At 35.2% G+C, this 22,945-nt stretch overlaps 1 pseudogene; it reads left to right on the forward strand.

Annotated features, from left to right (window-relative positions):
- The first annotated feature begins 1,677 nt into the window (after positions 1-1,677).
- LOC135970752 (UDP-glucuronosyltransferase 2B4-like) lies at positions 1,678-17,855 on the forward strand (annotated as a pseudogene).
- The last annotated feature ends 5,090 nt before the right edge of the window (positions 17,856-22,945 follow it).

Genomic DNA, 22,945 nt, shown 5'->3' on the forward strand with positions numbered 1-22,945 from the left:
CGGGGGGCGGGGGGACATGGAGGGATGCACTGCACTCCTGTGTGCTGCTGGGTCAGGTACAGCAAATCCCACCCATGCAGACATGCACTCAGCAAAGTGGTGTGAGGAGTTTCTGTAGGCTCAGTGGAAGCTGCAGTATGGGCGGGAACATGCAGACTGGTGCACAGTGGTAGGGGCTGCCTCAGTGGAACTCTCTATCAGTCAGGCCTGTTCCTCTGTTGCAGAAACTATGGTGTGGGACCCCAGGACACCCAAGACTGCCCTGTAAGTAGGCATGACAAGACTGGGACTCCAGGAGAGAGTAGAAGATGAAGGAGTGTTCAAATCAGACCAGCCTCATCTGATGTGCAGGATCACCATGCAGGGATCGGGTCTGACTCTTACCCAATGGCTAGGGTCTCTTATTCATGAAAGTTGAACTTAGAGAGATGGCCACACTTTGCTACAGATTCTCCTGCACCCACCCCTCTGGACTCCACATCAGTTGGCTTGCTGCTTTGCTACTTTGTTTGCTATGTCTTCATCTCAGAGAGACACAAGTCAGCAGTGGCTCTGTGTGTTTGCTCTTTTATTGGTCCAAAGGAGGCAAGGAAACTTCCATTTCAGAGGCAGAGGCAGTGGTTGAGAGGCTTTCTGTTGCCCCAGGGGCTCTCTCCAAGGAGTTTCAAGTTGCTACTAGCTAGATATATTGGGCAGGTGTTGGCTAGAGACCCAGTCCTGGAAGATCTGCCTGATGAGGACATACAAGAGCAGGCAACCACATTACACTCTGGTCATTTTTCTGTAGGGCTGCTGTGGTATGCTAGGGGCCCACTCCAGTCACTAGTCACTTCAGATTTTCTAGTACCTGGAGGTATCACCAGTGAAGGCTGAGAAACAGGAAAGATGGAAGCCTGCCCTGTTCTCTGGTAGCTCCATCTCAGTGAGATATGGATCTGTTTCTGGCACAAAACAACCTCTAAGAGGTGGCTGGAGACCCCTGTTGGGAGATCAGATTCCTAGTCAGAAGGAATGGTATCAGGGACTTGCTTATTTAGTCTAGCCACATTATCATAAAGCAGCTGTGCTGTCCTGGTGTATACTTCAGCCCCTGTTACCTTGGACACTCCAAAGCTAGAAGGCTGGAATGGCTAAGTTGCCCAAACAGCAAAGATGTCAGCCTGCCCTGTCCCCTGGGGTCTCTTTACCAGGGATGCCTGGCAACTCTGTCAGCTGGTGAATGCCAGTGGTGGTAGCCAAATATCCCTGTTGGGAGACTCCACCCATTAATGAGGACAAGGGTCAGGAACTCAATTATAAAAGCAATCTGGCCCCATTTTTATGTGCTTGCTGTGTTCTTCTGGTGTATGATTTTCATCCCAGTCAACTTGGGCTCTTCCAAGCTTACGGACTGGAATTGATGAGTCACTCAAACAGCAAAGATGCCGGCCCATACCTCTTTCTGGGAGCTCTGCCACAGGGAGTTTTCAAATCTCTGTAGACCCAAGAACACTGATGGGAGTGGCTGGAGTCCCACCCAATGAAGAGGAACAAAATCTGGTAGCTGCTAAAAGAAGCACTCTGGCAATGTTTTTGTAGAACAGACGTGCAGCAACTAGTGGTTTCCTTCCACCACCAGTATATTTGAACTCTCCAAAGCTTGAAGGGCAGAACAGCTAAGTTACCCAAACAGCAAAAATGGCAGCCCGCTCTGCACATCACACCTCAGCTGAAGGTGCTGTATATAAATTATATGTAAGCAAAGTATGTAAAAATCATTGGAACCATGTTTCATTATTTTATCTTTAGTTCTGTGTCAAACAAAATACAGAAACATGAACCTCTCATGGTTATGTTTCTGGAAACTCTTCTAAAATAAATTACATAAGACAAGTGATGTGTCCATACAAGAACATTGATATTTGCTCAACGATAGCACTTATAAAAGGGACATTAACACACTTGGGTAAACAGGTCATCTACCTTCATTTATCTTCTTGCCACATACATGCTCAGACTGTTAATCTAATGATAATATATTAACTTTGAAGTGTAAAAGTTACATTTGAGCTTCGTGATTGATTTATCCATGGATATAACCATAAGAAATGACAGAAAGAAACAGCAAATGGGAAAAAGTGATTTATCCATGGATATAACCATCAGAAACAACAGAAAGAAACAGCAAATGGGAAAAAGCATTGCATTGCACCAGGACGTGTATGAAGTAGATTTCAGTGTTTTTGGTGATACAGCTGACCTGTTACATTAGTTCTGGGAGTTATGGAAAGATACTGGTGTGGCCCACAGATTTCAGTCATTGGATGAATATAGAGACAATTCTGGATGAGCTTGTCCAGAGGGGTCATGAGGTGACTGTATTGGCATCTTCAGCTTCCATTTTTTTATCCCAACAGCCCATCTACTCTTAAACTTGAAGTTTATCCTGCATCTTTAACTAAAACTGACTTTGAGGATACCATCATGGTCAGACCTTCCAAAAAACACATTTTGGTCATATTTTTCACAAGTACAAGAAATCATCTGTACATTTAATGACACAATTAGAAAGCTCTGTAAGGATGGAGCTTCAAATAAGAAATTTATGAAGAATCTACAGGAGTCAAAATTTGATGCTGTTCCTGCAGATGCGATTGTTCCCTGTGGGGAGCTGCTGGCTGAGCTATTTAACATACCCTTTGTGTACAGTCTCCCCTTCTCTGCTGGCTACACACTTGAAAAGCATAGTGGAGGATTTCTATTTCCACTTTCCTACATACCTGTTGTTATGTCAGAATTAAGTGACCAAATGACTTTCATGGAGAGGATAAAAAAATATGATCTATGTGGTTTATTTCCCATATTGGTTCCAAATATTTAATATGAAGAAGTGGGATCAGTTTTCCAGTGAAGTTCTAGGTAAATAAATTTTTCAATTGGTAACATGGAGATTAACTTTCCTGTGTCTTTGATGCTGAGCTTATATAAAGCAATAAAATCAGGGTACTTGGTGTTTTAAATTTGTTTTTGTTTTGTTTGTTTGCTTTTGGTGGAGTCTGTCTCTGTCTTCTGGGCTGGAGTGCAGTGATCCAATCTCAGCTCACTGCTAGGATTACAGGAATATGTCAGCACACTTTCTTAATTTTTTGTATTTTTAGTAGGTAGGGGGTTTCACCATGTTGGGCAGGCTGGTCTCAAACTCCTGACCTCAAGTGATATGCCTGCCTCGGCCTTCCAAAGTGCTGGGATTACAGGCATGAACCACCGCACGGGGCTGGTAGTGGAGTTTTTGTAAGTGAATTTATGAAATGAAAACACAAGATGATCTATCAATTGTACAAATATTATAGCAAAGTTTAAATTATAAGGTCAGTTAAAACCTTGTGGCCATTGCTTACACAGAACATTCTAGGAAGTCATAAACCTGTAAATTAGTGCACCTAATATTTCTTTAAGCAATCACACATCTGTTTTACTATTAATTATTTTCATTTTAGAAAAAGTCAGACCCATCCACAAACATCTTACTGAATGCATACATGTAGATTGAGTAGTTACTCAATTTTTTACAACAACTATCTATGCAACATTGCAGAAATTATTTTTCCTTGTATACCTCAGTTTCCTTATTCTGGATTTAAAATATGTCCCTATGTCACCAGAAGGTTTCCTTCACAGTTGAGAGAAATAATGCTTCTATCTCAAATGCCAAAACCACTAAGCATAATTTGTGGTTTCTAATGTCTCTACATTCCTTCACTAAAAGATTGGAAATTATTTATTTTAAGACCAATCATCTTGTTGAAGTCTGAGCATTGTTATATCTCTATGGTTTTTTTTTTTTTTTTTTGAAACTATGTGTATTATAAAATATGAGCCATATTAAGGTTGGATACAAATCTCTATTTGAATAATTTCTCAAAATTTTCTATCTGTAATTTGCAAATATATTTACTTAAAAGCTAATATGATTAATACCCTGGCATGAATCAAAAGCAGTAGTGAGTACAAGGATTTCAGCCAACTCTCAAAATACCCAAAGTTCACTTGAATGACCAAAAATAAAAGGATTAGCTTAATGAATTGTGGAAATGAGACTATTTCTTAGAAAATTGTTTTTATGGGTACAGCAGAATTAGTTGATCGTGGAGCTCGAAGGGTTGTTTAAATGTTTATATGCTACTATTGAAGTTTTAAAGGGTAAAGAAATGGATGTTTACTTCTCTCTAGATTATTTTAGTAATTGGTTACGATTGTGAGTATTCTGATGTAACATTGGCTATGATGTAGTTGACCCTCAAAATTCTATTATCACTTTGCTTTTCTTATAAATACACACAGGCAAAATATATACTACATAAAAATTAAATTATGCTTATAATATTTGACTATATGTTTATGTATTTCAAAGTACAGACACTTTGCCTACATTTTTGCCTACATTATTCTAATCCCTTACTGAAAATTATGTAATGTAATTACCTTGTGTCATCCATCTTTCCTTTCCTAGTTCTTCTCAGGAATACCAACTACCTTATCTGAGACAACGGGGAAAGTTGACATATGACTTACTCAAAACTCCTGGGATTTTCAATTTCCTCATCCAGTCTTACCAAATGTTGATTTTGTTGGAGGACTGCACTGCAAACCTGCCAAATCCTTACCTACGGTAAAGATAATTTTGTTGGTTTTGTATTATTGGCTTTGAAATTTTAGTAGGAATAATTCTACAGTCTTCATGCAGAGTGTTTGAGTTACACAGAAAGAAAGATGGGCAGTGGGCAGGGTAAAGCAGATACCAATTAGGAACTCGTGTACATGTTAACTTGCTGATACCATCACAAGTACGTGAGTTTCATCATTATTATAGATAGAGAGGGATACTAAGAAGACTTTGAAAATAGGGTTGGTTAAATTTAAGCCTTGATTATGCAACACATAAGAAGGTATTGATCATTCATTAAAAGAATGTTTATAAAAAGTTTAACACAAACCACAGGCAAGAGGAAAAACGTAGACACAGTTTCTGTCCCCACACACATTACATTCTGTTTCAAAAGACAGAATATGTGCAAGTAATAAAAATTGTGCAAAAGCTTTTATCTCAAGGAAAAATCCAATGCCAAGATAGCATCAGTGGAGATACTAGAAAGTGTCCTGGACTCACTGATAATGAAGCTGAGAGCGGAACAATGTGCAGAAATTGGTGAAATAATGAGAGGTGAGGAAAACACAAAAAAGAAAAGAAGGTAAAGTATTGAGGAAAGTTCTCAAGACTAAGTTGAGTTTGCAGGGAAAGGCTGAGTGAGAATCAGACGATGCTGAGAGGCAAGTTAGAGCCAGATACTTATTAGGAGCTAATTTATTTATTAAGCACATTTGAGAACTACTAAAAAGAGTTAGGAAATGAGGATATATGATAAGGTAATTTAAAAAAAAGAAAGAAAGAGCAGACCATTTGGGAAATTTTGCATGGAATCTGGTAGCAGATGATGGAAAACTGAACTACAATGTTGATAGAAATAATCATGCCTACATTTACAGTAATACTACCCACTTCATATTGTGTTTTGTGGAAAAAAAATGTTAATACAGAAAAAACACTAAAAATGTCTCTGTTATATATTCAGTGATAGAGAAATATTAATTTTGCAATTATGATTATTTTGTTATGATTACTAACACTACTAATTACCTAACATGTGCAAGTCACTTGACATATCATTCTTCATTTAACAGAACCAGATTGTTCAGCACATCAAGATTACATTCTCTTGAAGAGTCGTGGATGACAGATATATTGTGGACTTGAATAAAAATAGACATACTAGTTTTGCCAGTAAGATGGGAAAGCTGCACATGTGCCCTAGAATTTAAACTGTAATAATAATAATAAATGAAAGGAATTCTGAAATTCTACTGTAAGTGATGCAGATCTTAAGTATTCTAACTTAAAAGAATAACTCACTGATATAAATGTGTACCCCTAATAATATTTGCAGCTAAATCCAGTGTTCACTTGATTTTATTCAAGAATGTAACCCATTCTTCGCTGAGATACCAGAGTTTTACATCTTAGATCAGAAACATGCCCTATTACAGAAGGTGTTTTCAGTCTTACGACGAGCAACTCAGTACAGCTTCCTGGTGGAACTTTTGTCTAAACACCAAAGCTCCCTACAGAGAAGCATGGAGGAAATGAACGATCCACTTATTATAAATGCCAAATAGTTTCTATCACTTGTATATGTATAGTAGTAAACTTAGTTTACAATAAGGAAAGAATTCTACTTAGAAGATGATATTCTTTTCAAAGGAACACAAGACCCTCATACATTTTAAATTAATATCATACTTTTAAGACATATGTAGAAAGTAAGCATTCTTTAGTACATTAATAAGCAATCTCTTAAGATTTTTGTCTATATCAAACTAAGAATTTATTCCGTGGTTAAAATACAATATCTATGCTGAATGCAAATTCTATGTGCTTTATAATTTTTGAAAGAGACTAAAGCTGAGGTAAGACTGATAAAAATTCTATGCCATCCTACTTTAGTATTTAAAGATTTCCCTATTCACATTAAGGGAAAGTGATAGTGCCAATAGGAGGCAGAAGATAGTAGGAAGTGTAGAAGGACAAGAAAAAGGATGACCAGTAGTAAATAGTGATAATTACTAAGAGTAACTGTTGTTATTAAGTTGCAGAAAGATTTGAATGAAAATCAATGGTTGTAAAATGGGTTCTCTAATTGTTCATTATGTAGAGCAATTGTTAACCAAAGTTGTTTCCTTTTCAATTAAATATTAGATTCTCAGAATATGTGTGTATATTTTAAGAAAAAAAGACACTTGGCAAAATGTTTCTAGTGATTTAAAAATGCAAATAACTATTGGTTTCACAATATAGTTTCACGTAATCATACTGAGAAAAAATAAGTCAAGATGTGTGTATTTAATATTTATGGAAAATATTCATAAAATTAACTTTGGAAGTAATCCAACATCTTAAATGAAGGAATAATTTAAAACTTATACTATATGCAACTGTCTAACATGCATCATGCAGTTTAAGCTTGCCATGTAATCCAGCCTCACATAGTTTCTGTACATTTCGGATGAGGCTTATCTGAGTGACGTTCAGGGTATGATTCAGAGAAAGAACGGCCCAGGCTGACAGACTTAGTCCAAGTTCCCACCTGCCAGGTAGATTTGGAGAAAGAGTAAAAGCAGCCTCCCTTGCTGAAATGGGCCCAGCCAATGTCTGAAGCAGGAAGATTAAAGAGAAAGGATGGGGATAGATCCTGACCTGAAGGTGGATGCTGTGCTGTATAAAATATAGTCCCACAAGGAGTCAGCACTATCAGATTAACAACTCCTCCCAATGGAGGCAGCAGAAGGAATGATAGGAAGGAGTCAAAGAGAAGGAAGCCAGGTGGGGGAACAGGTTCAGATATTCCCTCCATAGAACATAGTAGGAAACATTTTCTTCTGTATAGAATAAAATGGTGACATTTGTGTATTTGTCAATTACTTTTTAGTTCCTTATCTGATATAGTCTTCTTGTAATGACCTATACTAATGTGTTTTGCTGAAAACTCAGTTATTTTAATATTGATATAACAAGTAAAAGTTAAACACTGTAAATTATTGTTCAGTTTATGAGGATTGCTTGGGAGTTCCATAATTAGTAACTTAAACATAAAAATGTCTTGGCTATAGTAGAACATATTCATCACTGTAGTCAACACTTTGTATAACACATTTTCTAAGTGTTAACAATCAGTTAACCAAATTCAGAAAAACACAATTTTGAATGTATTCAATAGCTCTATCTTTATTTATGATACCAAAAGGTTTCTCATTTCAATGCTGAAACAGCAACCAAAATTAGCAATACTGATAATACTCTGAATTTGTCTCAGAAATTGTCCCTTGAAATTTCTCCTCCAAGTAGTGCTTGATAATTTGTAATTTGAAAGAAGTTATACATAGTCCCTTTGTAGCATTAATTTATTTCTTACAATTAGCTTATTTTATCAGCTTGCTTTTTTGTCAATCAAGGGACACAAAACTCTAATATAATAATTTATAGACAATCAGAATTATATGAAATACTTCCTATGTCACTTAAAAAATGAATAAATTAATAGTCAATGTGGAAGATGAAAACTAGTATAAAATACATAAAACAAAATAAACATATAGGTCATTACTAAATTGTTACTGCTTATTCTCACAAGAATTATAATGAGTATTTAAATTTTTTGCATGCATATAATTTTTTATAATTTTTATGTGTTTAAAATTAAATTTATTTCATTTTTTAACTTTCATTTTAAGTTCAGGCCTACAGGAGCAGGTTTCTTACATAGATAAATCTGTGTCATGGGGGTTTGTTTTATAGATTGTTTAATCATCCAGGCATTATGACCATTACTCATTAGTTATTTTACCCGATCTTCTTTCTCCTCCTGCTCTCCACCCTCCAATATACCCCAGCGTATGTTGTTCCCTGCTATGTTTCCATGTGTTCTCATCTTTTAGCTTCCACTTAATAGTGAGAACATGTGATATTTGGATTTCTGTTTCTATGCTAGTTTACTAAGGATAACAGCCTCCAGCTCCATCTATGTATCTGTAAAATACAAAATCTTGTGGTTTATTTTTTATTTTCTTTTTATGGCTGCATAATATTCCATGGTGTATATGTATACCATTCCATTTCCTTTATTCAGTAAATCATTGATGGGCATTAAGATTGATTCCATATCTTTACTATTGTGAATACTACTGCTATTAATAAACATGTGTATGTGTCTTCATAAGAGAATCATTCTTCATCCTTTCCGTATATACCCAATGATGAGATTGGTGAGTTGAATTGTATTTTAGCCTCTAGGTTTTTGAGGAAGTGCCACACTGTCTTCCACAATGGTTGAACCAACTTACACTCCTACTAATAGAGTATAAGCATTCCTTTTTCTACACAATCTTACTAGCATGTACTACCTTTTGAGTTTATAATAGCCTTTATGACTGGTGCAAAATAGTATCTATTGTGATTTTGATTTGCATTTCTTCAATGAGCAGTGATATTAAACTTTTTTCATATGATGGTTGGCCGCACATGGGTCTTGTTTCGAAAAGCCTAACAATTTTCCAAATACTTGAACTTTTCATCTATAATCTCATTTTTTCCAAGCTATTATTTGGAAAATCCTGATTTCCTTACATACATAACTAATTATAGAAGTTAAGAAAATGAAGTGTTGGCATTCTATTTACATCAGTCTTTGAGTAATTTTATTACCCAACATCCCTGATCTTATTCTTAATATCTTTAGTGTTCTAACATTCTATGACTTTGGAGTTCTACTCATGGAATAAGATATTTCTTTTCTGTAACAGGTTCTGTGGAGATTTGACGGGAATTGACCATATGCCTTAGGACTCAGTACTCAGGTATACAATTGGATACCCCAGATTGACCTTCTTGGCATCACTCTGGAGTACAAATACTGAATATATTAGTAATAGCCCATTAGAGCATTAATTATTAATCATGAAATAAGGTTGTTGAAAATGTATTATGGAAAAACATAAAAATAAAATGAAACTTCTTTATATTTATTTTCCATTCCTATGGGGAAAATAATAAGCTATAATTGGCATTTTTTTGATATGCATTCACATTCTTTATTTTCAGAATCAGAGTATTTTTATTTCAGGTGTTATTACGTCTCGCCGAATTGTTTGCAACTTCATAGACTGTCTCTTTGTCTCCTATTTCTATAACTTTACACTTGTTCTTTCTTTTTATGCAGAGTTATTTCAAATGTCACTAAAAATAACAGCTCTTCTGCTATCACCAGGGACTCTGCATTTTCTGTAGGATTAAATTCCTAATCTTAATCATAATGTGATGACACATATCATGATGAAGTATGACCTGTCTTTCTGCAATCCTAGCACCACCACCACCCCACTGCCTGCTGCCTTGCACATCTCACATTTCACATTCTGTGACTGCACTTAAGAGAAAACATTCTTACATGTTCATCCCTTTCAGTGCTTCTTTTATTTTTTCTGCACATTTTATTTAGATTGCACTTTTTCTTTAGTCCAACTGTTAATCTTGTTTAATTTTTTTTCAGTCTGAAGTCACACACACCATATAGCTTTCACTTACATCTCCAGCAAAAGTAGGGGCTCCTTCCTCTGAAGTCTGAAACACAATTTTAATTTAGTTCAATGTTTTAACTAGAAAACACTGTCACTTGAGCGTTTAGTTGTTCATTCCTCATTTTATTCCTATGAATAATATTGCTAAAATTTATCCAGTCTTAGGTCATCCAAAAACCAGTGCTTTTTTTACTCATGATGGATCCAATGGCATCACGAGGTGATCTACCATGGGATCCCTATGGTGGGCATTGATTGTATGAGGAGGATCGACCTGATAACATTACACAAATGAAGGCCAGGGGAGCATCTATTAGATTGGGCTTCAACACAGTGTCAAGTACAGACTTGTTCAATGCACTGAAGACAGTAATTAATGACCCTTTGTGAGTGTAACAATATTTTTTTACTAGGTAGTATTTATAGACAGCTTATCTTCTCAATAGTAGGTATGAGTTTCATCCTTTTTTTAAGAGACGAATTTTGAAAGAATTTACATGATGTAACCAATCTGAAATCATCTTATATTTTGGAGTGGTTATTTAAAAATAGTGTTTTGAACTCCATACATGTAATGGGTATCCAATGGTGAAACAATGGTCTATACAAAAGTAATTTTAAAATAATATAGCTAATATAAAAAAGACAGGTTTGTTTTTTTGTTTTTGTTTTTTTTTTTAATAGACTTTAAGTTCTAGGGTACATGTGCACAACCTGCAGGTTTGTTACATATGTGTATATGTGCCATGTTGGTGTGCTGCACCCATTAACTCATCATTTACATTAGGCATATCTCCTAATGCTATCCCTCCCCCTCCCCCCTGCCCCCTCCCACAATAGGCCCCTGTGTGTGATGTTCCCCTTCCTGTGTCCAAGTGATCTCATTGCTCAACTCCCACCTATGAGTGAGAACATGCGGTGTTTGCTTTCTGTTCTTGCCATAGTTTGCTGAGATGATGGTTTCCAATTGCATCCATGTCCCTACAAAGGACGTGCACTCATCCTTTTTGATGGCTGCATAGTACTCCATGGTGTATATGTGCCACATTTTCTTAATCCAGTCTGTCACTGATGGACATTTGGGTTGATTCCAAGTCTTTGTTATTGTGAATGGTGCTGCAATAAACATATGTGTGCATGTGTCTTTACAGCAGCATGATTTATAATCCTTTGGGTATATACCCAGAAATGGGATGGCTGGGCCAAATGGTATTTCTAGTTCTAGAATCTTGAGGAATCGCCACACTGTTTTCCACAATGGTTGAACTAGTTTACAGTCCCATAAATAGTGAAAAAATGTTCTTATTTCTCCACATCCTCGGCAACACCTGATGTTTCCTGACATTTTAATGATTGCCATTCTAACTGGTGTGAGATGGTATTTCATTGTGGTTTTGATTTGCATTTATCTGACAACGAGTGATGATGAGCCTTTTTTCCTGTGTCTGTTGGCTGTATGAATGTCTTCTTTTGAAATGTCCGTTCATATCCTTTGCCCACTTTTTGATGGTTTTTTTTTTTTTCTTGTAAATTTGTTTGAGTTCTTTGTAGTTTCTGGATATTAACCCATTGTCAGATGAGTAGATTGCAAAAATTTTCTCCCATTCTGTAGGTTGCCTGTTCACTCTGATGGTATTTTCCTTTGCTGTGCAGAAGCTAGTCAGTTTAATTAGATCCCATTTGTCAATTTTGGCTTTTGTTGCCATTGCTTTTGCTGTTTTAGACATGGAGTCCTTGCCCATGTGTATGTCCTGAATGGTATTACCTAGGTTTTCCTCTAGGGTTTTTATGGTTTTAGGTCTAACATTTGAGTCTCTAATCCATCTAGAATTAATTTTCATATAAGGAGTAAGGAAAGGATCCAGTTTCAGCTTTCTACGTATTGTTAGCCAATTGTCCCAGCATCATTTATTAAATAGGGAATCCTGTCCCATTAGTTGTTTTCGTCAGGTTCGTCAAAGATCAGATGGGTGTAGATATGGGATATTATTTCTGAGGACTCTGTTCTGTTCCATTGGTCTATATATCTGTTTTGGTACCAGTACCATGTTATTTTGGTTACTGTAGCCTTGTAGTATAGTTTGAAGTCAGGTAGCGTGATGCCTCCAACTTTGTTCTTTTGGCTTAGGATTGTCTTGGCAATGTGGTGTCTTTTTTGGTTTCATATGAACTTTAAAGCAGCTTTTTCCAATTCTGTGAAGAAAGTCATTGTTAGCTTAATGGGGATGACATTGAATCTATAAATTACCTTGGGCACTGTAGTAATTTTCACAATATTGATTCTTCCTATCCATGAGCATGGTATGTTCTTCCATTTGTTTGTGTCTTCTTTTATTTCACTGAGCAGTGGTTTCTAGTTCTCCTTGAAGAGGTATATCCCTTGTAAGTTGGATTCCTGACTATTTTATTCTCTTTGAAGCTATTGTGAAGAGGAGTTCATTCATGATTTGGCTCTCTGTTTGTCTGTTACTGGTGTATAAGAATGCTTGTGAGTTTTGCACATTGATTTTGTATCTTGAGACTTTGCTGAAGTTGCTTATCAGCTTAAGGAGATTTTCGGCTGAGATGATGGGGTTTTCTAAATATACAATCATGTCATCTGCAAACAGGGACAATTTGACTCCTTCTTTTCGTAAAAAGACAGTTTTTTAAAAAATCATATAATCAGTCCACAGTAGAAAGGAAGGATAAACTGAAAGGAATATGATAAAATATTTTAATTAAATATCTAAAATCTCTAAAAGCATAACTACTTTCTTGATGAAAAATTTATTTTTATTGTTTCCGTTATTGTAACAGGTTTAATAATTACATGTGATTTCCATGACTTAAAACCCACCTATTTAAGGTGTAAAATCCCAATATATTTAGAATGCTTATGAGTCATGAAGCGATCTGGAATCATACAATTTAGGGTGTTGTATAAGTGACTTCTTTCACTGAGCATAACTTTTCTTTTTTAATGGTTTTTAGATTCATTCATGTTGTAGTGTGTATTTTCTTTCTTTTTTTTTTTTTTTTTTGCAGCAGTATAATATTTTATAGTATGGATATGCCATATTTTCTTTGTTCACTTATCATTTCATTGGCTTTTTGATTGTTTCCAATTGTGGCTACTAGGAACATTGCTACACATGTTTTTCGATAAACATGTTTTTCTTCGGGATTGATACTATAAGTGGAATTGCTGGCTCATGTGGGAACTGTATGTTTATGAAGAACTGCTAAACTCTTTTCCAAAATACTTGTTATATTTGTCATTGCCACCAACAAAGCAAGAGGGTTCCAATTCCTCCACACTGTGGCCAACATGTATTATTATCTTTTTGTTATAGCCTTCTTAGTGGGTGTGAAATGATCTCTTATGGTTTTCGATTGAATTTTCATTACAGCTAAAAATGTGGAGCATTGTTATATGTGCTCACTGACCATTTATCTTCTTTGGAAAAATGTCTATTCCAATCCTTGAAACATTTTTAAACTTTGCTACTTGTCCCATTATTGACTTTTAAGAACTATTTATATATCATGAATATAATCTTAGATATATAATTTTCAAATATTTTGTTTCATTCTTGGTGTGCTAACTTTTTACTTTTTTAATGATGGCTTTTGAAGTACAAAAAAATTAATTGTAATAAATTAAATTTTTAATAATTGATATATTTATACTCCAAAGGGTACAACGTACAACATGTCTACCCAATCCAGCTCCCATCAACTCAGCATTTATAACTACTATCAATAATGTTTTTATGTAAGAAAGGTATCACCTAAAGGAATGCTTTTATAACAGATTGTACCATAAAGCAGGTTGGACCAATATAAAAGAAATATAAAATAAGGTGGTTTATTTAAATGTAAATATACAGATACTTCCATTAAATCTAAACAGACTGTAAAAAGAGGAGCAAATAATGAGAAATGACAGAAAACATTAGAAGAACACAGTTAAAAAATAGAACCTTATAATGTAACATGATACACACACACATGCATGCATATATATATGTATATAAATATATGCACATGTATGTATTATATACGTCAACTGGAAGACATATTTTCTTAGAGCATGTTGAATTGTTAATAATTATTTGAAGTGACCTGTGGTGGGCCATAAATCAAGACTCAGTAAATTTGAAAAGATTCAATATCATAAAGAATATATGATCCAGCCTTAATGGAAGAAAGGGAGATTTTTTAAAAGTATAACTAAAATATCTTTAATTTTGGAAACTGAGAAAACTCACTTCAAAAAAATTTAAAGTCGTGTCTCAGCCTCCCCAGTAACTGGGATTACAAGCATGCACCACCATGCCCGGACAATTTTGTATTTTTAGTAGAGACAGGGTTTCACCATGTTGGTCAGGCTGAACTCAAACTCTTGCCCTCGGATGATCCACCCACCTTGGTCACCCGAAGTACTGGGATTACAGGCATAAGCCATTGCTTTAACCCAGGAGTTGGAGGATGCATGAGCCAAGATCGTGCCATTGCACTCCTGCCTGGGCAACAAGAGCAAAACTGTTTCCAAAAATAAATTTAATAAATAAATAAAACTTTAAAAATTAAAAATTCAAAAAAAAACGAAGTCAAGAAGTGAATCATAATTATGCATGCACTTTTATCTCAGCAACTCTACTTTCAATTATACACCCAACAGATATGTATACATATGGAAACCTAGTGCTGTATATGACATGGACAGGAAACAGAAAAATACTGGGTAGAAGTGGTTGGTTCCCCTGCAAAGGTCCCACCCTCAAGCCTGAAAACTCTTGGCCCTAAATGAGAAGAGACATTCTGTTTTTGAGGCCCAAAGTTGCCGTTTGGCCCACCATACACCCCTATTCTGTACACATATAAACCCCAAGCCCCCGGCATGAACAGAAGAGCAGAAGAATGGCAGAATGATGCATCAGAGGAAAGAGAAGGAGTTTCTGAATGTCGAGAGTAGTTCAGCTGAAGACAGTTAGAGAGGAGAGGAGATTGGATGCTGGATGACCAAACTCCAGAGGAAGATCATCTTCCCACTCCATCACCATTCCAGCTCCCCATTCATCCCACTGAGAGCCACCTCCACCACTCAATAAAACCCCTGCATTCATCCTTCAAGTCCATGTGCAACCTGATTCTTCCTGGATGCTGGACAAGGACCTGAGTACTAACAGGACTCTGAACTGGTTAACACGTAAGCCATCAGTACATGGCAAGGCTAAAAGAGTACAATAACACATACCTATTTGGGCTTCAGGAGTTGCAGACTCCCACCCCTGTATGCTGCCGTGGGGTCAGAGCCCTGGGGCGCTCGCCCAGGCTCCTGCACTTGCCTGTTTGCGTGCTCCCTCTCCCGTAAGGGGCTTGAACGTGCATGGCGACTGAACAGATGAGCCACACAGCTGTCACACATCTTGTGATGGGGGGCAAAGATCTCTTGCATTTCGTATACAAGAATGTTTATGACAGACTTATTAATATTGTCCAAAAATTGCTAGTAAACCAAATGTCTATTGCTCATAAAACGATGACATAATCTGTGGTTTATCCATCAACAAAATACTACACAGGAATGGTATTAACCAACAACGGCTACACAAAAGTTTTAAAAAATAGACTCTAATGAATATATGTTATATAATTCAGTTACATAAACAAAGAAAATTAATGTATGATATTTGAAGTCAGGCTACTATTTAATTGGAAGACAAAAGTAGTGACTAAATGGTTCAGGACAAGAGAGTTATTCTAGGCAGGTTGTGACATCCTACACCATGATCTCAAGAGTAAGTAAATTGGTATCTTCTCTTCAAGATAATGTTCAAGATGATCTTACACTTTTGACCTATTCACTTAGTTTATGTATATTTATCTTTTGGCTTTAATATTTAAAGGTTCATTTTATAAGATATATAATGTACTTAAAATTCTAAGAATTGAATATCAAAATAAGCATAAAACAATAGAGAAAATCCTAGAGGTTCCATCATAGTGTGGCCAGGAAAAGCCTCTCTTAGAGGTAACACTTAGAGGGAAGCCTCAAAAAGAGATAGAAGCATGCCTTGGGTTGTTGCAAGAAAGAATGTTCCAAGAGCACAAGAGAGGGGGCAAAATGTGTCCAAGAGCACAAGAGAGGGAAGCCTCAAAAAGAGATAGAAGCATGCCTTGGGTTGTTGCAAGAAAGAATGTTCCAAGAGCACAAGAGAGGGGGCTATGGTGAGAACCCTTTTGGCACCCTAAAGAAAAATAGAAGGCCAATGTCTCTAGAAGACCTAGTGTGTATAGAAAAATTGTTAGGAGAAGAACTTGCCAGTGTTTGATATTGCAGGGTCCTGTAGGCCAAATAACAGAGTTGGATTTTATTCTTAATATGATGAGAAGTCAGGCAAAAATCTCAATTAGGGGAGTGGCAAAATCTGACTTTTATTTCAAAAATATAATTTTGGCTACCGGGTAGGAAACAGTAGGAGACAAAAGGTAGGATAGAAGCAGAGTGACTAGTCAGCTATGAGGCATTTCACTCAGCGTGACACAATTCCTTTTTGGAACTTAAACATGATAATTCTCAAATTGTATTTTCACTATCTTTCCTAAAGCACTTAAAATTGCTCATGACATTGCCCACGTTCTTATATGCCTGTTTGAGAACTAAAAGAGTATAATTGGATTGTTCACAACACAAAGGATAAATGTTTAAAGGAGGGATACCTTATTCTCCATGATGTGATTATTTCACATTGCAGCCTGTATCAAAACATCTCATGCAACCCATAAGTATATATACCTGGTAAATACCCACAAAAACTAAAAATTAACAAACAAAAAAATAATAATAAAATGGCTTATATTTGTTTTGCCTGTAAGAAATTAATTTTCCTGACTTTCCGTTTTACTTTATAAAATTTGTCAATGATAAAATTCCAATGTAAAAGCCAAAGTTTCTATGATGACTCAAACAAAATTGCACAAATTCTATGTCAATTATATGTCATTTACTTTGAATTATTTGTCACTTTAAAAATCTTTCATGTGCTGGGCGCAGTGGCTCATGCCTGTAATCCCAGCACTTTGGGAGGCTGAGGTGGGTGGGATCACCTGAGGTCAGGAGTTCGAGACCAGTCTGGCCAACATGGAAAATCCCTGTCTTTCTCTACTAAAAATCCAAAAAGTAGCCAGGCATGGTGGCGTGAGCCTGTAATCCCAGCTACTTGGGAGGCTGAGGCAGGAAAATCTCTTGACACCACGAGAGGTGGAGGCTGCGGTGAGCCGAACCTGCACCACTGCACTCCAGCCTGGGCAACAGAGTGAGACTCTGTTTCAATAAATAAATAAATAAATAAAATAAAAATAAAAACCTTACATGAACTTGATATGCTCAAGAAAATAAACTTACTTTCAATTTTGATATCTCTATGTTAATCCTTCAGATATAAAGAGAACACTATGAAGTTATCAAGAATTTGTCATGATCAATCAGTAAAGGTTGGGCAGTCTTCTGGACTGAATTTGTCAGGCACCATAAAGGAACCAAGCACCCTCAGGTTGCAGCCCATGACCTCACCTGGTTCCAGTATCACTCTTTGGATGTGATTGGGTTCCTGCTGGCCTGTGTGGCAACTGTGATATTTACCATCATAAAATGTTGTATGTTTTATTTCTGGAAATTTGCTAGAACTGGAAAGAAGGGATAAAGAGATTAGCTGTATTTGAGTCTTGAAGCTGGGAAACCAGATAGATGGGACTTCTTCAGTTTATTCCAGCAAGAAAGGTTATGATGCAAAATTCCTTTCTTTCTGTTTAAAACTTACTTACGTTGTCAAATAAAAATTTGTTTTCAGAGATTTAATACCTGTTTAACAGTTAGAAATACTTTTTGTCAAGAGGGAAAATATTGGCAAAATTATTAAATAGTATAAAGCCATACGAGCTGATATTTGAATTTGTCGAGCTTATATTGAAATTTGTTGCTCTCATTCACAGGTTTCGTGAAACAATTTTTACAGAGTTTAAGTACATTTCACATATTTTACTTAAACACAAGAATATTAAGAAGTCCACTGACAGTATTGGAACTGTTTTGCAAATACTCAGATTACTTGGCTTCACTTTGAGCAGGATTTTCATATTTTACTGTTGTTAAAGGAATTATTAAACAATTGAATTGTATTAAAAAACTCTCTCTTCCTTTTAATAATTTGAAATGAGTAGTGCTGCTTGGCCTTTACGGTGCATGCTGCTTCAGCATCAGTTTTTTCCCAAAACTTGTGGCAAAATGTTTATTATTTTAGAGCTTTCCTCATTTCCCCAGTAGAATATATGTGGAATTAGAAATATAGATACTGCTACCTGCTTCCTACAGTAATATTGAACTATTTTACTAAGTCTTTGGTTCTATGAGCCAATTCAGGCTTTCCATGTGATATCAAAAAAATTAAGACATCTTTGTCCAAAAAAAAAAAAAAAATAGAAATGGAGAAATGAGTGAGTGAGTGGTGAAGAGAACACCGGACTAAAAGTCAGGAGAGCTGGGGTCCAGTCCCAACCTTCTGCTGGGCCAATCTTTCACCCTGAGCCTAAGTTTACCTATTTTTTCTGGTTATTTAAAAATATTCATCGGTTGACTTTATTCTCGTATTTTAAATTATTTCAATTAATTTTAGGGAACACGTGGTGTTTTATTAGATGGACAATTTCTTCAGTTGTGATTTCTGAAACTTTGGCACACCCATCACTCAAGCAGTGTATACAGCACCCAAAGTGTAGTCTTTTATCCCTCTTCCCCTTCCGACTTTTCCCGGAGTCCTGAGAGTCCATTATATTACTCTTAAGCCTTGGCGTTTTCATTGCTTAGCTCCCACTTACAAGTGAGAACATCCAATGTTTGGTTACCTAATCCTGAATTCCTTCACTTAGAATAATGGTCTCCAACTCCATCCAGGTTGCCATTAATGGCATTATTTTGTTCCTTTTTATGGCTGAGTAGTATTCCAAGTGTGCGTGTGTGTGTGTGTGAGTGTGTGTGTGTATCACATTTTCTTTATTCACCCATTGGTTGATAGATATTTAGGTTTGTTCCATATTTTTACAGTTGGGAATTGTAGTGCAGTAAACATGTGTGTGCAAGAATCTTTGCATATAATGATTTCTTTTTTTCTGGGTAGATACCCAGTAGTAGGATATCTGGGTAAAAATGTAGATCTACTTTTAGTTCTTTAAGGAATCTCTATACTGTTTTGTATAGTGGTTGTGCTAGTTTACATTTCCACCAGCAGTGTAAAAGTGTTTCCTTTTACCACATCCATGACAATATTGTATTATTTGGGGTCTTTTTAATGATGTCCATTCTTACAGGAGGACAGTGGTATTGCATTGTGGTTTTGATTTGTATTTCCATGATAAATAGTGATGTTGAGCATCTTTTTATGTTTTATGGACATTTGCATATTTTCTTTTGAGAACTGTCAATTCATGATCAGCCTACTTTTTAATGGTATTGTTTATTTTTCTCTTGTTAATTTGTTTGAATTGTTCATAAATTCTGAATATTAGTCCTTTGTCAGGTATATAGTTTGTGAATATTTTCTCCCGCTCTGTGAGTTGTCTGTTTACTCAGCTGATCATTTCTTTTGCTGTGCAGAAGGTTTTTAGTTTAATTAAGTCACATCTATTTATCTTTGTTTATGTTGCATTTGCTTTTGGGTTCTTGGTCATGAAGTCCTTGTTAAGCCAATGTCTAGAAGAGACTTTCTGATGTTATCTCCTAGAGTTTTTATTGTTTCAGGTCTTAGGTTTGATTTTTTCATTCATCTTAAGTAGATTTTTTTTAATAAGTCGAGAGATGTGGATTCAGTACCATTCTACTACATGTGGCTTGTCAATTATTCCCGCATCATTGGTTGAATAGGGTGTCCTTTCTCCACTTTATGTTTTTGTTTGCTTTGTCAAAGATCAGTTAGCTATAAGTATTTGGCTTTATTTCTGGATTCCTTATTCTGTTCCATTGGTCGACATACCTGTTTTTACACCAGTGCCATCCTGTTTCAGTAGCTAGAGCCTTGTAGTAGTTTGAAGTTGGGGAATGTGATACCTCCAGATTTCTTCTTTTTGCTTAGTCTTGCTTTGGCTATGCAGACTTCAATCTGAGAATCAAATCAAGAATTCAACCCTTTTCATGACAGTCGATTCAAAAAGAAAAAAAAAAAACATAAAATACTTAGAAATATACTCAAACAAGAAGGTGAAAGACCTCCACTAAGAAAACTACAAAATACTGTCAAAAAAATCATAGAAGACACAAACAAATGGAAACATCTCCCATGCTCATGGATGGGTAGAATCAATTTTATGAAAATGACCATGCAGCCAAAAGCAATCTATGAATTCAGTGCAATTCTCATCAACATATCATCATCATTCTTAACAGAGCTAGGAAAAACAATCCTAAATTTCATATTGGTTTTATTCTCATTTTTGACCTTTCATAGCAAATGTAAGTTCTTAATTTTAGTTTGTGATAATATAGGAAATGCATTCTAAAGGGACTTAGTCAATTTTCAATCTTGCTAAACATATATGCATATATACATGTCCATTTCTTTTGAAACAAGACAAAGCATCACTTTACTATCTAATAGGTATGTTGGGAAATTCAATGTGTTTATTGAAGACAGTTTGAAATAATAATTATTATTCTACCTAACTATACTTTAAATGATCATGTCTAATTTTTTTCTCTTTTCCACAGTCTTTTGATCCTTCCCTCCTATAAATATAATATGGCAACACTAAATTTTTAGCATAACAAAAAGATATATACAAAGAATACAAAAGTGTATACATTTTGTGGAAAATAGCTAAATTAAGCCATACACCTTTAATCTGCACATCAGTGAAGTACTTTATTATCAAAGTGGTCCAGATTCACAGAAACCCAGGTGTCTTTGTTAACCAGAAGTCTCATCATTAAACAAGTTTCCCAACAAATATTCTTGAGCCTAAGGTATTATTTAAATATATATCACTATATATATGTGTGTGTGTGTGTGTATACACACATATATATCACTATATATAGATTGCTAAATATATAGATTTGTACTTGTATATGTATATATATGATTCATGTCATACACAGACACACATACACTAAAACACTGATGTTAAAAAAATTATAGGAAGTGTTTACAACAGAATATTTTATACAAATAATCTAAGTATTGAGACAGAAAAGCAGGAATAATAAGGTGGCAAAGGTTAATAATGTTGTTTTATCATTCTTATAAGCCTGAATTAATTCACATTAAACCTATTGTACAACACACTTAAAAGATGGGTATCTATTGTTTAGTAAGTACTACAATCACCAACCAAAAAGGAGAAATATTCCAATATAAAACTTAATGTAAATATAAATGTGTACTTCAAAGTAAAAATTGCCAAAAACATATAAATGATTATAAAGTAACTGGTGCTCAGGAAAAGAGAAACAATGCCAATAAATTAATGCTATAGAGATTTGCAACCTATAAAAACCTGAGAAATCAATTCTGAGGGAGTATAATGCAAAATAACCTTCTAAAATAAAATGTCAATATACAGTTTGAAACTGAAGTTCTACATCTAGAAATCTGTCATGCAGAAATCCTTCCACATAAGCACATGTGTGAACAGAATATTTCCTCCAGCACTCTATTGGCTCCAGTCAATGAACACATATAGCTCCAACAAATGTATGAGTGTAGCCATTGCAGAGAACAGTTTATTCCACTGCTAAATAGAAAAAGTAGTTTCCAGAAAAAAAAAGTCTTCCTTGCAATGAAATAACATAAAATACATGTAAACTTACACCAAAAAGAAAGAAAGAAAGAAGAAAGAAAGAAAGAAAGAAAGAAAGAAAGAAAGAAAGAAAGAAAGAAAGAAAGAAAGAAAGAAAGAAAGAAAGAAAAATCTAGACGACCACACATAAATCCAAGGATGGGAATTTTAGATTTTTTTCTACAGAATTCTGCAGTATTTAACTTTTTACAATATTTTCATGTGTTATTTATGAGGTTTAAAAATTAATTTGTAAAATAAACATAAAATCAATACAGAAAGTTTGAAAAATTATCTCATTATTAATTCATTAGAGTTATTCAAAAAACTTGAATTGATCATGTTTCTCACATGCGATTTTATTCATTTGCAGCTTTTTTTAGAACACTTATTCCAGGTTTAAAATACCTATGGATACATAAAATACAATGTTTAAAAATTTGCAAAAACTGAAGATATCTAAATTCACAAAATTTTCATATTTTGTTCTTTTATTATTTTTAATATTTTATGAATCTTACAATAGCTTAACAACTTCTGCTGTCTTCTTCAAAAGTTTATATTGATTGTGATTTTGTGACAGGACTATAAACACTTTGACAATTATCCTGTCAAGTAACATCCCCTCCCTTCGAAGTTTGGCAGACCTTGTAGCTGTCTCAACAAAAACGATGTAGTGGAAATAATGCAGCTTAACTTTCAAAGTTCTGTTGGAAACACAACATATTCTCTCTCTCTTTCTCTCCCTCTTTTTGGATATTTTGTTTGCATGTTTCTTTTTCTCTCCACTCCTCCTTAACTCAATCTGTAGTCCCCGTAATAAATGACAATTTGGCAGACAGACAAAAATACATGCCTAAGAAATCCTGGTAGCCCACGAGCACTCTTATTCCTTCAACTTGAATCATTAATTATGTAAGCGAATGACCTTCAGATAATTATAGACCAAGGCACCCTAGGAAAGTAA

The sequence above is a fragment of the Macaca fascicularis genome, chromosome 5, assembly GCF_037993035.2.
Source record: "Macaca fascicularis isolate 582-1 chromosome 5, T2T-MFA8v1.1".
Lineage (NCBI taxonomy): Eukaryota > Metazoa > Chordata > Mammalia > Primates > Cercopithecidae > Macaca > Macaca fascicularis.